This window comes from Saccopteryx leptura, chromosome 2, assembly GCF_036850995.1.
Source record: "Saccopteryx leptura isolate mSacLep1 chromosome 2, mSacLep1_pri_phased_curated, whole genome shotgun sequence".
Classification (NCBI taxonomy): Eukaryota; Metazoa; Chordata; class Mammalia; order Chiroptera; family Emballonuridae; genus Saccopteryx; species Saccopteryx leptura.
This window is the reverse complement of record NC_089504.1, coordinates 356329654-356343620: the sequence shown is the minus strand read 5'-3', so window position 1 is coordinate 356343620 and position 13967 is coordinate 356329654. Positions and strand designations below refer to the sequence as shown.

The following is a 13967-nucleotide window of genomic DNA, read 5'->3' as shown; positions in this document are numbered from 1 at the left end:
AGAAGCACCCGCATCTCCGACACTGTCCTCTGGACAAGACAGGAGCACCCCCACTGGCTACAGTGGGTCTTGGCCGGCCGAGGGGCGCCCACAGCAGAGAGCTGAGATGGGGAGAGCGAGCAGGAACCTGTTTTCAGCCAAATGTGAACAGAGACCAAGGCCAGGAGGACCTGTCTGCTTGCCACCCACCCTCTTACATATTTGAACTACTTCCCCAGCTCTGGGGACACAGATAAGAATCAAATAATCCAAACAAATAACCATCATTAAGAACAGGTGTGCCATGAAGGAAAATGACGCGGGGCCATGAGCACAGGCAGACCACAGATGGAGCTGGTCTAGCCCGCGGGTCCTGGGAGATTTCCCTGAGGAAAGGACATGTACGCACAGGCATGAGTAGCTGGTAAGTAGGAGTTGGCCAGGAGCAAGAGACATGCTGTTCCTGGCAGCCCAAGGAACAGCCTGTGGGGGTGGCCCTGTTCAGGAAACGCCCAGGAGGTCAGTTCGGCTGCAGGGAGCATGAAGGGGTAAAGCTGGAGAGCAGACAGGGGCTGGGCATCAACGGCTCTCGGACCAGACCGGTGCTGACATTCAGGCCTTACCCTAACAGCGGTGGGAAGCTAGCACGGTGTTTCCGGTGGGGGTAACAGGTTCCTCACCAGCACAGAGGAATGGTAGTTATACCGCTTACTCCCCACGTGGGTCACCAAAGGCCACTGACGTGGAGAAGCCACCCCCTCCTGCCTAGTTCTTAAGCACCAGGGCACACGCCAGGGGGCCTGTCTCACTGCCCACACACAGGGCAGGGTCAAAGCCAGCCCGCAGTGCCGCCTTGGTGGGTTTTAAAGCCAGAAGGGTCCTGGGAGATCATCAGACCCAGCGGGTCCCAGCCCTGATGGCACATTAGCTTCAGCTGGGGGACACTTAACACTTCCCCAAACTGGGGCTCCGTCCCCCGGGTCTCACTTAATTGATCTGGGGTGGGCCCCCGGCACTGGTATGTTTTAAAAACTCCCTAGGTGATTCCAATGTGCACCGAGGGTTGGAAACCGCCGAGGCGTCCAGACCTCTGACGTGACAGCAATCATCCATCTCACGGGTGACTGACGCGGGGCTGTGGGACGACGTATGTGATCCGGACCTTCCCAACCAACCCTGTCTCTGAGACCCGAGTTGGCCACAGGAGTTAAGCAGCAATCTGGGTTATGAGGGAAATCTAGGTTCTGACTAAAGGAACATAGGGGAAGAGGTGAACTTGGAGGAAGTTCCCGTCTCTGCCTTACTTGTGCAGCTGCTACGCGGGGCCACACGTGTCTGCCCTCCCGCTAAGGAGATGCTTCTGATGGGCTCTCGGGGTCCCCCCATATCCCACTCAGCAGGCACGCGGAAGCTGGGGGTGAGACGGGAGGGGGCCGGGGGCCGGCGGGAGACACACAGAACAGGGCCACTGCTGCTTCTGTGTCTATTCTGGGCCCAGGATGGATGATGTCACCTCCAGCGGCAGTGACAAGCGGGCTCATGAATCACCCACGAACCGGCCTCCGAGATAATAAATCAGATGTCAGCAGTGCGTACTTTGCAAATCTGGTTCAGAGGCGCCAGCTTTGCCCAGGGTGCTGGAACACAGGCACCGGCGCCGGAAACACTGGGAGGGAAGGAGGTGCTTTCAATTATCTCCTGATGCCAACAAGGGGTGGCGCGCTGGGACGAGGCGTCAGATCTGCAGGCAGTGCTCAAAGGCGCGCCGGCTCGGGTCACTGTAAAACCGTGGCGGTTGTCTTCGCGTGCTGCCCGGTGTGCCAACCAGACCCGCGGCTCCCGAGGAGCCCGTCCACATGCTGCTCCAGCTCTCAACTACTGCTGCGCCCACCGGCCCCTGGCGGCCAGAGGCCCGCAGGTGTGACCACGTTGACCCTCAATTGCTTTGATTTAGCTCAGAAACTCACTCTAGGATTGAATTTGGCAAATGTTCCTGCCTGGAAGGGTTTCTGGGACAGCAGAAAGAAATCAAGGAGTCTGTTAGGCGGGCTCAGTGTGTCTGGCTGTTTCCTTCTTTATTTCCAGGGCGGAAGGCAGGGCTGGTACGTAAGGATGGCAAGGTCTGTGTTGTCGTATACATGAGCTCTCCCGATTTCCTTCTCTTTCTTCTCCTTCTTTGCTCCCTCCTCCTCCTCCTCTTCTTTTTTTCTTTTCTTTTTGCCCTTATTTTTATTTCCTTAAACAGCTGAGTTAAATGAGCCAACCGGAAACACCGACTGTGGTTGGCGTTCTTGGAGCTGGGAGTTTGGACACCTCCTAAGTGTATTGGATATTCCCTGGCTCATAAAAAAAAATTGACTGGGCTCTGAAAGCTGCTAAATGAACAGTAAAAACCTCAAGAGTTCTTCAAATTTCTCTGGACCAAAAAGTATCTTTAACATCCTAAGGTCCCTGGCTAAATTAGACTTGGTCAAGGCATGAACTAGGTCAGGACTTGGGGGCTGTGTGCTCAGTTGGGTAAAAGGACTTCTCCCTCATTTCCCTCGCACACAGTCTTGCTGACGGAGCAGCTGCGACGTGGACAGGAATGTGTAGGGGGAAGGCCATGCTCGCCCACCGGGACTGCAGGCCAGTGCTGAGCAGGGGGCGTGTCCAGCGGACGGTACTGCTTACCCCGTAACAAACGCCACGAACTGGAGGGGCCAAGACAACAGAAAGGAATTCTCCTCAGTCCCAGAAGTCTGAGATCAAGGTGTTAGCAGGCCCACGTTCCCTCGAAGCTCCTAGGAGAAAACCTGCCCTGTGCCCTTCTCCTAGCTGCTGGTGTTGCCAGCCATCCTCGGATCATACCTGCGTAACTCCAATCTCTGCCTCTGTGGTCACATCACAGTCTCCCTGTGTGTCTCTCTTCTCACATCCTCCCTCTTCTTAGGAGGACACCGGTCACACTGGGCTAACTTATTCCAGTATGACCTCACCTTAACTTCATTATATTGGCAAAGAACCTATTCCAAATAAGGTCACATCCTGAGAGACCAGAAGGTAGGACTTCAAGATATCTTTTGGGGGAATATAATTCATGCACAATGCCCTCCCACCGTGGACCATTTCCTCTGCCAACCGCCATCTAGAGCGTTCACATTTTCTCCAGTGAGCAAACCTCAGCCTTCATTCCCCAAGGAATGCCAGGAACAGTATTCGTCTTACCAGTAACATTACAGCCGTTGTTATAATAATCAAGTTAAATTTATGGTCTCCTAAGCACCAGATGATCTCACTTAAACCTCACAAGTCCGTGGGTTAATATCATTGGCTTCATTTCACAGATGAGAAAACTGAGGTTGTGACAAGTTGTGGGACTTGCCCAAGGTCACACAGCCCATTAGCAGTAGCTCTAAAATTTGAACCCAGCAGCGTAACTTTAGACCCAAGCTCTCGCCTGTTGGTCATGTGGCCCAGACACCTCACAGACTTCATGACTCGACGCTGAAGCTGTACGCAACAGGCCACACTCGCCACATTGTGCGAGGTCCCACATATTTGTTAATCATAACTTGAGTTAGGAAAATGCTCTTAACTTTTTCCTATGGAAGGAAAAAGCACTCTGAACTCCTATAATGATGGGTCTCCCCATCTGACCTCTTGCCCCTCTGGTCTAGAATAAACTCAAGCAAACCAGTTTCTTTTCAGACCCGGGCCAGCCTGGCTGGTCTATTAATAGCACGTTGTCTGGGAGGAGCAGAAACGACTCAGAAAATCCCCATCTATCAAGCTGACTCTCTGTTTATGGAACAAGAAGACAGAGGCGACTCAGAGGCAAAGGACTGTCGGCTGCATCTGCTCACATCTTGGTTTGGAGCTCCGTGGTCCCTCTTCCTGGCAGGACAGGAACAGCTGAGGCAGACTCATAGCCCATTCCCCAAAGTCTGAGACACTGTGTGTCGTACTGACCCCGTAATTACAACCAGTGTTTACAAATATTTACATACAATGGCAGAAACAACTTAGAAGTGACAATCACTGTGTTAGGGATGAGGTGACTTTAAAAAAAAATTTCCCATTGATTTCTGAGGGACAGGGAGGGAGGGAGGGAGAGAGAAGCATCAACTCGTTGTTCCACTTAGTTCCACTTAGTTCCCTTTAGTTGCGAACTCACTGCTTCTTGTATGTGCCCTGACCAGGGGTCGAACCTGTGACCTTTGGTGTGCCAGGGCGACCCTTTATCCACTGAGCAATCCAGCCAGGGCTAGGATGATATATTTAATACTCGTGTTGTTATATCACTACACTTACAATGAATTTTAAAAGCTTGCAAGAAGAAAGTAAATGTTTGAATAGGTAATAAATCTGCATGCTACAAAAATTCAAAAGGTAAATGAATATGCAATTAAACATTTTCCCGCCTCTTTGTACCTCTGGTCCCTTAATCCTCTCCCCTAGAAGAAGCAAATGCTGTTTTTTATTTGTGTATATTTGCAATCTATGAATATATGCACCTGTGCATAAAACACATCCGAGTACTTACCAGGGCCAGAGCCGTAAGCCTCAGGCTAACCCGGTATCATCATTCCTATTTATAGATGAGAAATCTGAGTCACAGACAGGTAAAGTAACTTGCCAAGGTCACACAGCTATTAAGTCAAGGAGCTTAGATTCAAATACCAGCTGTCTGGCTCCAGACCTCTATGCCATTTAACCCTTTGTTGCCAGTTTTGTGGGTATCCTTTCGGAAACAGACTATGGACATGCAAGCCTGTATTTTGTGTGAGGAGAAGGGAACCTTATTTTTACAGACTAGAGTCTTGAAAATGCAAACAGATTTTAGTGGGCCTAAAGAAGTTAAATCTGAGTGTCTCCTCTAGGTGGGGAGGGAAATAGCCCGGAGGGCGGGGCCAGGTAGCCCGGAGGGCGGGGCCAGGTAGCTCGGAGGGCGGGGCCCTGGCCCTCACTGTGGACCTTTCCCAAGCGGGGTCGCTGACCTCTCGCAGAGCAGGTGCGCTACCTCCACCCTGAGCCGCATGGGGCTCCGTGGGGAAGCTGGGCAGTGAAACCAGGTACACCAACTTGAAAACTGCTGCTCTTTCTAGGGCCCCTGCTGTGACACAGCACCAGGCGAGCCCCAGGCTCACAGAGGAAGTTCAAGGTCAGAGCTGCACAGCAACCTGGGATTCTCTAGCAGCCATTAGTCCCAGCAGGAGGCCGCCACCCCCGCCTGGTCCCCCTGGGCCACCCTGCCATGGCCCCTCACGATGCCATGATTCTAGGAAAGGGGGTGCTTTTAATCAAGACACCAAGCCAAAGGCTCCTTTCTCCTCAGGCCTCCAACTCTTCTCTCACTGAATCTTAAAACACGTCGTGAGTCAGAGCCTAGCCTCTGTGGGAACAGGGACGAACAAAAGCCTCATTGTCCCTCTCTACAGAGAATCATTTCTGGGTCAGGAAGTTGCTGACCCCGGGCCCACTCCCTTTCTGCTTCCCTGGGCCACCGCCAGGGGGGAGGCAGGAAGACTTATTAGCTCTCTGCCCTCTCCGTGCCAGGGCTTTTATGCCAGAGGAGAGAAGTTGAAGATTTATACTTGTGCTAAAGAAAATGCACAGCGCCCGGCTGCCCAATCCCCCTGGGTTCCCAAGCTCCTCGGCGCTGGGCACCCTGTCCCCAGCCCACTGCCCGCGAGCTAAGGGTTCTGTATTCCTCCACTTCTACAGAGCAGAGCAGGTGAACAGGAACCAAGCTACTGTGTTGATTAATATCTCAAGAGACAGCTCCGGAATGGGCGCTTCCGGAATTTAGTTAGCTCAGGGAAAAAACCAGAAAACTTAAAGCGCATTCCTAGCTTTCCTGTCAGAAATAAAATTAAGGTCTCAGATCGATGTCGCTAGGGCTGGGGTATCTACGGGAATCTTTAATGGCCTCCTCTCCATGTTTTCAAATTCACGTTCCCTTTCAACCCTGCCCTTTTAATTGGTTATTTGCAAGGTCATGTTTGCACCAATTTCTCGGGAAGGCTAATGGTATTTATTTAATGAGAATATAACACGTGCAGACAGCTCCAGGGACTGGTCTCTGAAAGAGGCTCTGGGTGGGGGCCGTGGCTCTTCATGCCCTCCCCTCCCTCAGCCTCCACTGCTGCCCGTTCCTCACAGACTCCTTGTGGGGTCTGGAGGAGGTCCTGAGATGGGTCAGGTGACAGTCCAGGCCTCGAGGGACATGTGCTGGGGGCAAAGGGGTGAGGCAAGATTGCACGGCTTCTGCACGAAGCCCCACAAGGATGCACCCTCATGGAGGGCACACAGCACGTCTACCCCACTTAGCCTGCTCATAGAATGAGAGCGAACGGAAGCACAGAACCTCAGGTTCTGAGAATCTAGTGGTGAGGGAAGAGGCTGACATGAGAATCTAGTGGCGAGGGAAGAGGCTGACATTCATGTCCTGTGGGCCTTGTCAGTTCTTCCTCATTCTAACCCAAGTGTGTCCGACTTCAAGCCTGCACGTGACTGCTTCCCAACAAACTCTCTCCAAGTGCTCCAAAGCAGCAATTAATGTCCACATCACTGCCAGCCTCCTCCCCCGGTCTCTTCCATCTAAGTGGACTGGAGGAGACTCGATGGTATTGAGTTTCTACCCCATTCCCAGTCTGTCCTAGAGTCCTAGTGTACCAGTCTCTTTCTTAAATATAATAGATACACTGACAATAGACAACTCTGGGTATAGTATCATCACCTAACCCGATTTAGTCATCAACTTACATTAAAGAACCCAAGAATGGCATGCTTGATGGCCACACAGTGTACTGCGGGCCAGATGGAGAGCTCTGGATGGCCAGGACCCTTGTCAGTGTTAGTGGTCTACAACGGACCGGGTTTCTTGTCAGCTGGCTTCTCATTCAGGAGCAGATGGGACCAGTACCAACAACGGCCCGCTACTGGCTGACAGGTTTCCAACAAACCCCTTACCTTGCCCGTGTCTCAGACTGGGGCTGGGGTGTGACGGTTGCCTACCACCACCAGGAACCAGCACAGGGACAGGAGCAGATCTGAGAGGTGGGAAAGTAAATGCGAAGGTACAAGCCCCCCGGGGCAGGTGGACCTGCAGCAATTCTGGCTCCAGACCCTGACCGTGGGCACCGGAATTTTGCAAGATGCCCTCTTGGCACAGCAGCACCAGGGTCATCACCAGACCCCGCCAACCCCAATCCTGCTTTCCACCCCATCCAGCGGCCCTTTCCCACCCCGAGGGGGCGCGCCGTCTCTGTCAAACACACCTCTTCCCTCGCACAACGTCATATCTACAAGTTGTCGAGTCCTCCCCCTCCTCCCTCGGTCAACAGTCAGAATACTGGGACCCGTTAGGGAGAACAGGAACACACTGTCTCTGACATCCCACGCCTGCAAATGAAGCGATGCTGTTTCAGTTTTAATTGAAAGCCTTGGTGAAACTCTTTTCACATGTACTCCCCCACCCCCCGCCATGGGAAATAGGCACCAATACTCAAAAATAATTACGGTGTGACTCTTAATCATTTTAGTGTACATGAAAGAGTCAGTGTGGACTTCAGAAGTCAATTTCAAAAGTGAGTGCCTGGCAGGTAGTCAGGACATTAAGGGCGGTTTTCCTCCTTAGAAAAGCATTATCTCCTATCCCAGTTTCGGCTCCATCTTACTGGCACCGTTTTAATAAATAAACTGATTACACAAATGATGAAGGCCTGCAGCTTCAGCCAGCTCCCTTTCGGAGCCGAGAGGTTGTGCAAGGTTCATGCGAGAAGCCAAGGTCTGTCCGCCGTGGAGTCCACCGCCTTGCCTTGTGGCAGCGCGCCCCGCCCCTGGCCACACGGTCCACCACTCTGCACTTCCAGCCACCCTAGGAAGGTGGGAGAGGACCATCTGCGGCTCACAAAACCACTCTAGGGCTGAGGTCAGGACAGCGAGGGGCCCTGTCGGGAGGCCGGGGGCTGTGTCAAGCTGCTGTTCCTCTCCAAAGCCATTAGCATCGCACTTAATAAGCGACTGCTAACAGCTGGGAGAGGAGCCATCCATCACACTGATCTTTCTTTTTCTCACAGTGTATCCTGTTCTGTAGCCTCGGGCGCTGTTCTGGAGCAAACAGACCTGCTGGGTAATGGAAGCCACAGGAGGGAGAAGGCCCTGCGTCTCCTGTCCTCCGCCAGACGCCACTCCCTATCCAGCTGACCCTCACCAGGCATCCGATACGCCTCAAAGACACCAGGCTCATTTTCCACGGGGCCCCCGACCACCCCGGTCTCCCCTGATGGGTGACACACATGGGGGCGACCCAGCAGTGAGGGTTCATGAACCCTGAGCCCTGGGGTCCAGGGGAGGGACAGCTGAGGCTCCCTGCGAATGATGCTCGTGGCGGGGGCTCCCTCGCCCCAGAAGGAGGCGAGTGTGAGAGGTATTTCAGCAACCCGCTTGCCTGCGTTCCATGTGCTCAAACAGGGCTGATGTGGGGAGAGAGGGGACAGAGAGCCAGACCACGGTCCCCTCCCTTCCTCTGGCTCTCACCTCTCAGCCTCTGGCAACCAGAGAGCAAATCAGAGCAGGCAGCACCTTCCGGCTTCACCCCCACTCTGGGATCAATACCTAATGCTGAATCCGAGATCTTATCTGAATTTTGCAAGGATAAAGCAACAAACTCTCCCTGCCCCCCATGATTAAATCCTTTGACGATCAGCCACTATTTTTTCAGGCCACCTCTAATAACTTTCAGAGAGCAAATGAAATGACTCGGAGAAAACTGGGAAGCCACCACTCAGATGACCTCCTGGAAGGCCAGGCAATGAAGTGCTGGGCGGGGCTCAGGAAGCCCCCTCATCCCCCCCCTCGCCCCGCTTCTACCAGTAGCTCAGCCCCTGCCTGGCTATAAGAACCTGCCAAGGGGCGTTCCAGCACCTGACGTGCCTCGGTTTCTCCACCTGGAAATGGAGGTGCACTGTGGACCACCAGGAAGAGTAGGCGCAAAGGCGGTCTGAGAAAGAAGAGACCCTCAAGCCCTTCACAGCGGCAGCTCTCCTGCTCTACGCCGCTGCCTAGCACGGTGCCTGCAGAGTGGCCAAGAGCGCCGGGCTCTGGTCAGACAGGCTGGGGGACTCGGGGCAGGGGGGTTCGCCTGTGACTGGCTGTCCTAGATGCAACAGCATGTGCGCGTACTGTGCTAAGTACTTGGTATGTAAGTGCTAGTGGACCCACGGGACCACCCTAGTGTGTGCTATGATGGGACACCCAGACCCTCCCCCCTTCAGGGTCCACTGGGAATGCTGCTGGCAGATGGCCCCCCCACTGTGATCCACCCCCTCCAGGATTTCCTCAGTACAAGCCCAGGGTCACATCTGCATCCCAGGGTGGTCTGCCTCCAATGACTGGTCAACATACAGGTATACAGGGGGGCCCTCTCACCCCAACCGGGAGCAGCTCCGCCTCCAGAAGTCCCCAGCGCACGACAGCCAGGCTTCCCCTCTGCCTGCTCCTCATCGGGAATCCCTGGATGCTAATCCTCACCTCAGGGACCCAGCCTGTACCTGCTCACCTCCCTCCTCTACTTAGGAAAGTAAAAATTTAATAACAAGAATTAATCTTAGATACTCTCTCGGTTAAAAAGCTAAAAGCCAGAACCATACTTTGGGTCCTGGAGTTCACTGATCCCAGATTCCGTATTTTTCAGAACAGGAGTTAGGTGTTCAGAGAGGTCATGAAAAGTCCCGCCCACTGAACATCAAGGGCAGAAGCCCAAAGGGTGTCACTTGGAAGAGAGAGGTGGGAAGACCTCACATCCTGGGAGGGCTCACTGTCCCCTGTCCCCCAACTCCTTCCCCACAGTGCCAGCAGAGCCACATGCAGATATAATACAGGAGGGGACACAGGGCGGTGCTTCTGGGAACAGAAACAAACTTCTGGGCTGATGTCACTGAGGGTCACCCTTGTCCCCAAAAGACCAACAGGGAGGGGATGGGGGCAGGAGGTGGCCACTGTGGGGCAAGGAGTGGAAATTCTGCCCTGACCTCTGTCTCATGATGACAAGTATGGCCTGCAGGGCTCCGTGACCAGGCCAGGCCTGGGCCCGTGCAGTCTCCCCGGAGCAGCAGCTGTCACAGCTCCAAGGACACACAGATGGTTCCCAAACAGCCTGGGGCTGGGGCTGGGGCAGCGCCCCAGCTGCCCAGCGGGCCTGGGATGGAGGTTCGCTGCGTGCTGAGTGGGCGCCGTGACAGCACAGAGAGGTCAATAGATGGGGCTCTATCAGAGGCACACTGGAGGCCCGCCCACCTGAGAGGTGCCCTCAGCTTCTGCCAGCGCAGCACTTTCCTCCTGATAAGACAACGGAGCGCAGGCAGCCGCGGGCCAGGGGAAGGTTGGGGCAAGGTGGCCGCGGGAGCGCTTCGGTTTCCTGTGCTTATCACCTGAGGCCCGTGCACACTACGACCAGCCAGGGAGCAGGCCCGCCGCCCCGACCAGCCAGGGAGCAGGCCCGTGCACACCCCGACCAGCCAGGGAGCAGGCCCGCCGCCCCGACCAGCCAGGGAGCAGGCCTGTGCACACCCCGACCAGCCAGGGAGCAGGCCCGCCGCCCCGACCAGCCAGGGAGCAGGCCCGCCGCCCCGACCAGCCAGGGAGCAGGCCTGTGCACACCCCGACCAGCCAGGGAGCAGGCCCGGGCACACCCCGACCAGCCAGGGAGCAGGCCCGGGCACACCCCGACCAGCCAGGGAGCAGGCCCGGGCACACCCCGACCAGCCAGGGAGCAGGCCCGGGCACACCCCGACCAGCCAGGGAGCAGGCCCGGGCACACCCCGACCAGCCAGGGAGCAGGCCCGGGCACACCCCGACCAGCCAGGGAGCAGGCCCGTGCACACCCCGACCAGCCAGGGAGCAGGCCCGTGCACACCCCGACCAGCCAGGGAGCAGGCCCGGGCACACCCCGACCAGCCAGGGAGCAGGCCCGGGCACACCCCGACCAGCCAGGGAGCAGGCCCGTGCACACCCCGACCAGCCAGGGAGCAGGCCCGCTGCTCCGTCGACATGCTGTACTTCAGCTGCAATGTGTTCTTTTTCTTTTCATTCTTCCCTCGCCTGCCTGCTCTGACTCACTGAAGTGTCACCCCAGCTTCAGCACCCAGTTCTGAGCGAAACGCCTCCTCAGCTGCTCAGAGGGGCTGGGAAGTGGGTCCAGACTCCCCCCTGCACAGCCGAGACACGGAGGGGAGGGAGGCAGCGAGGCAGGGCCTTCCTGTCGCCCTGCCTGACACTGTCCCCGCCGCCTCTCTTCTTGGCCCCGGCAGCTTCGGGCTGGGCCCCGCCGGCTGCCCCCACTCCGGCCGTTCTGTGGGGGGGGCGGCCTGTGCAGCACACACGGCCCCCATGCTCAGAAGTCCCCACTTTGGGTTGAATACTCTGCTGTCATCTAGAAATTCTTAATAATTACTGAAAAAGACACCCCTGTCCTCTGTCATCTTGTTCTGGATCCATAACTTATGGAAGGGGTCTCTGAGCCTCTACCACAGGGCCCTGGAACTCTGGCGGGGCAGGAGGAAGGTGGCCAGGGCAGTCCTGCGTGGCTGAGGCAGGACCATGCGTGCCCAGGGCCTCTGCCCACCCCCCACCTGCCCACCCCCCACCTGCTCAGTCCCCCCAGCCCCACCCCCCACCTGCTCAGTCCCCCCAGCCCCACACCCCCACCTGCCCAGCCCCCCCAGCCCCACCCCCCACCTGCTCAGTCCCCCCAGCCCCACACCCCCACCTGCCCAGCCCCCCCAGCCCCACCCCCCACCTGCTCAGTCCCCCCAGCCCCACCCCCCACCTGCCCAGCCCCTCCCCAGCCCCACCTGCCCACCCCCCACCTGCCCAGCCTCCCCAGCCCCACGCCCCCACCTGCCCAGCCCCCACAGCCCCACGCCCCCACCTGCCCAGCCCCTCACAGCCCCACGTCCCCACCTGCCCACCCCCACCTGCCCAGCCCCCCCAGCCCCACACCCCCACCTGCCCAGCCCCCTGTCTGCCCAGCCCCCCCAGCCCCACGCCCCCACCTGCCCAGCCCCTCCCCAGCCCCACCTGCCCACCCCCCACCTGCCCAGCCTCCCCAGCCCCACGCCCCCACCTGCCCAGCCCCCACAGCCCCACGCCCCCACCTGCCCAGCCCCTCACAGCCCCACGTCCCCACCTGCCCACCCCCACCTGCCCAGCCCCCCCAGCCCCACACCCCCACCTGCCCAGCCCCGTCTGCCCAGCCCCCACCTGCCCAGCCCCCCCAGCCCCACACCCCCACCTGCCCAGCCCCCCACCTGCCCAGCGCCCCCAGCCCCACACCCCCACCTGCCCACCCCCCACCTGCCCAGTGCCCCCCCCAGCCCCACACCCCCACCTGCCCACCCCCCACCTGCCCAGTGCCCCCCCAGCCCCACACCCCCACCTGCCCACCCCCCACCTGCCCAGTGCCCCCCCAGCCCCACGCCCCCACCTGCCCTGACTTGGGAGAGGGAGCGGTGACACCCGTGCAGCTGCTCTGAGCACTGGGCTCACGACAGGAACCGCTTCCCTCACCCAGTCACAGAGGGACCGCCACCCCATCGCTGCACCCAGCATCTTTGGGAAAAAGGGAAGAGGCGTCACCCACAGCAGGAGGTGACTGGGTTAGAAATAAGGGGAACCTGGTCCCGGCACCTGGGAGCCCAATGCCCCGAGGGTGACTCCACCTCTGTCCGTTACTAGACACTGAGAGTCACCGGCCCTCTCAGGTCCCTCAGAGGACAAACCTCTACCCCTGCCCAGCGGTGAGGGTCCGGTGAGATGACTTAATCTCTGCTCCAGCCCAGGCCCTGACACGGAGCGGGAGATTAAAAGCCTTTTCATTCACTGATATCCCAAAACAGATGACAACCATGCCGCCTAGGAGCCACAGGGAACCTTCCAGGCTCGCCAGGCTCGCACGCTCTAACACTGAACACCAGACTAGAGCCACGCTCCGATGGGCCCTGCCCACCCTGGAAATAAACACGGAAAAACATTGTCAACAAACCCGTCCCCATGTGGAGACAACAGAAAGAACAGCGTCTGACACCATCAGTACTAGGTTTGAGTATCTGCTCTGACCTTGAAGGTAGGCATTTACCCCTCCTGGTTATCTCATCAACACAATGGAGATGATGACAACAATTTAATAAGAAGAATAAGAGTAAGAAGAGCAGTTCCATCTGCACAGCTGACGATAAGCAATCCTATAGGAAGCACTAATGTCATCCCCATTTTACAGATGAATAAACTGAGGCACAGTGAAGTTACATGATTTTCCCAAAGATACAACAACCCTCCTGAGGCCGCTGAGACGCTGTGATGAGACAATACACGTGGAAACCACAAAGACAGATGCGGCCGGGGTGAGCACACAGGTGTCTGTGGACGTCGCTGTCACTCTCTCGGCTCCCACTCCTGAGCAGTGCAGGGGACACAGGCAGCCATTCTAGACCTGTAAGCTCTTCTTTCCTCCCGTTGCCCCGCCTTACTCCTCACTCACCACCCCCTCCCCAGCCTGCCCCAACATATACACCATCGACACCCCGGTTTTCTGCCCTATTTCCCATTTCCTCCTTTGAGGACGCCATCGATGACGCATAGGAAGTCGACTCCCACACACACTCAGGGCACCCCCACCTTCTCCCGCCCCTGCCAACAAACGATGCCCACTCCCTCCCTCCCTTTCCCTCAGCCTGCCCGCTCCCAACAGAGAGACAGACAGTCCGCGCTGGGTAACTGCTTCTAATCACAGGTGACAGCAAGAATGTAAACAACGCAAGAAACATCTAAATGCAATCCAAGTGGCAAGGAAACACCGCTCACTGGGCGCCTCTCAGGAACACCGCTTCCTGCCGCCTTGCCTCGGAAGCTCTGCTCATGAAGGCCCCCTGAATAGGAACCTGGGAACGCCAGAAGCTTCCGGAGGACAGGAGACTAGAATACTGAACCTTAACCTCTGACCCTAC

At 57.0% G+C, this 13967-nt stretch overlaps 1 protein-coding gene across 7 annotated transcripts in view; it reads right to left on the bottom strand.

Annotated features, from left to right (window-relative positions):
• MSI2 (musashi RNA binding protein 2) overlaps window positions 1–13967 on the bottom strand; it is a 416189-nt gene that overhangs the window by 132130 nt on the left and 270092 nt on the right. The window lies entirely within an intron of this gene.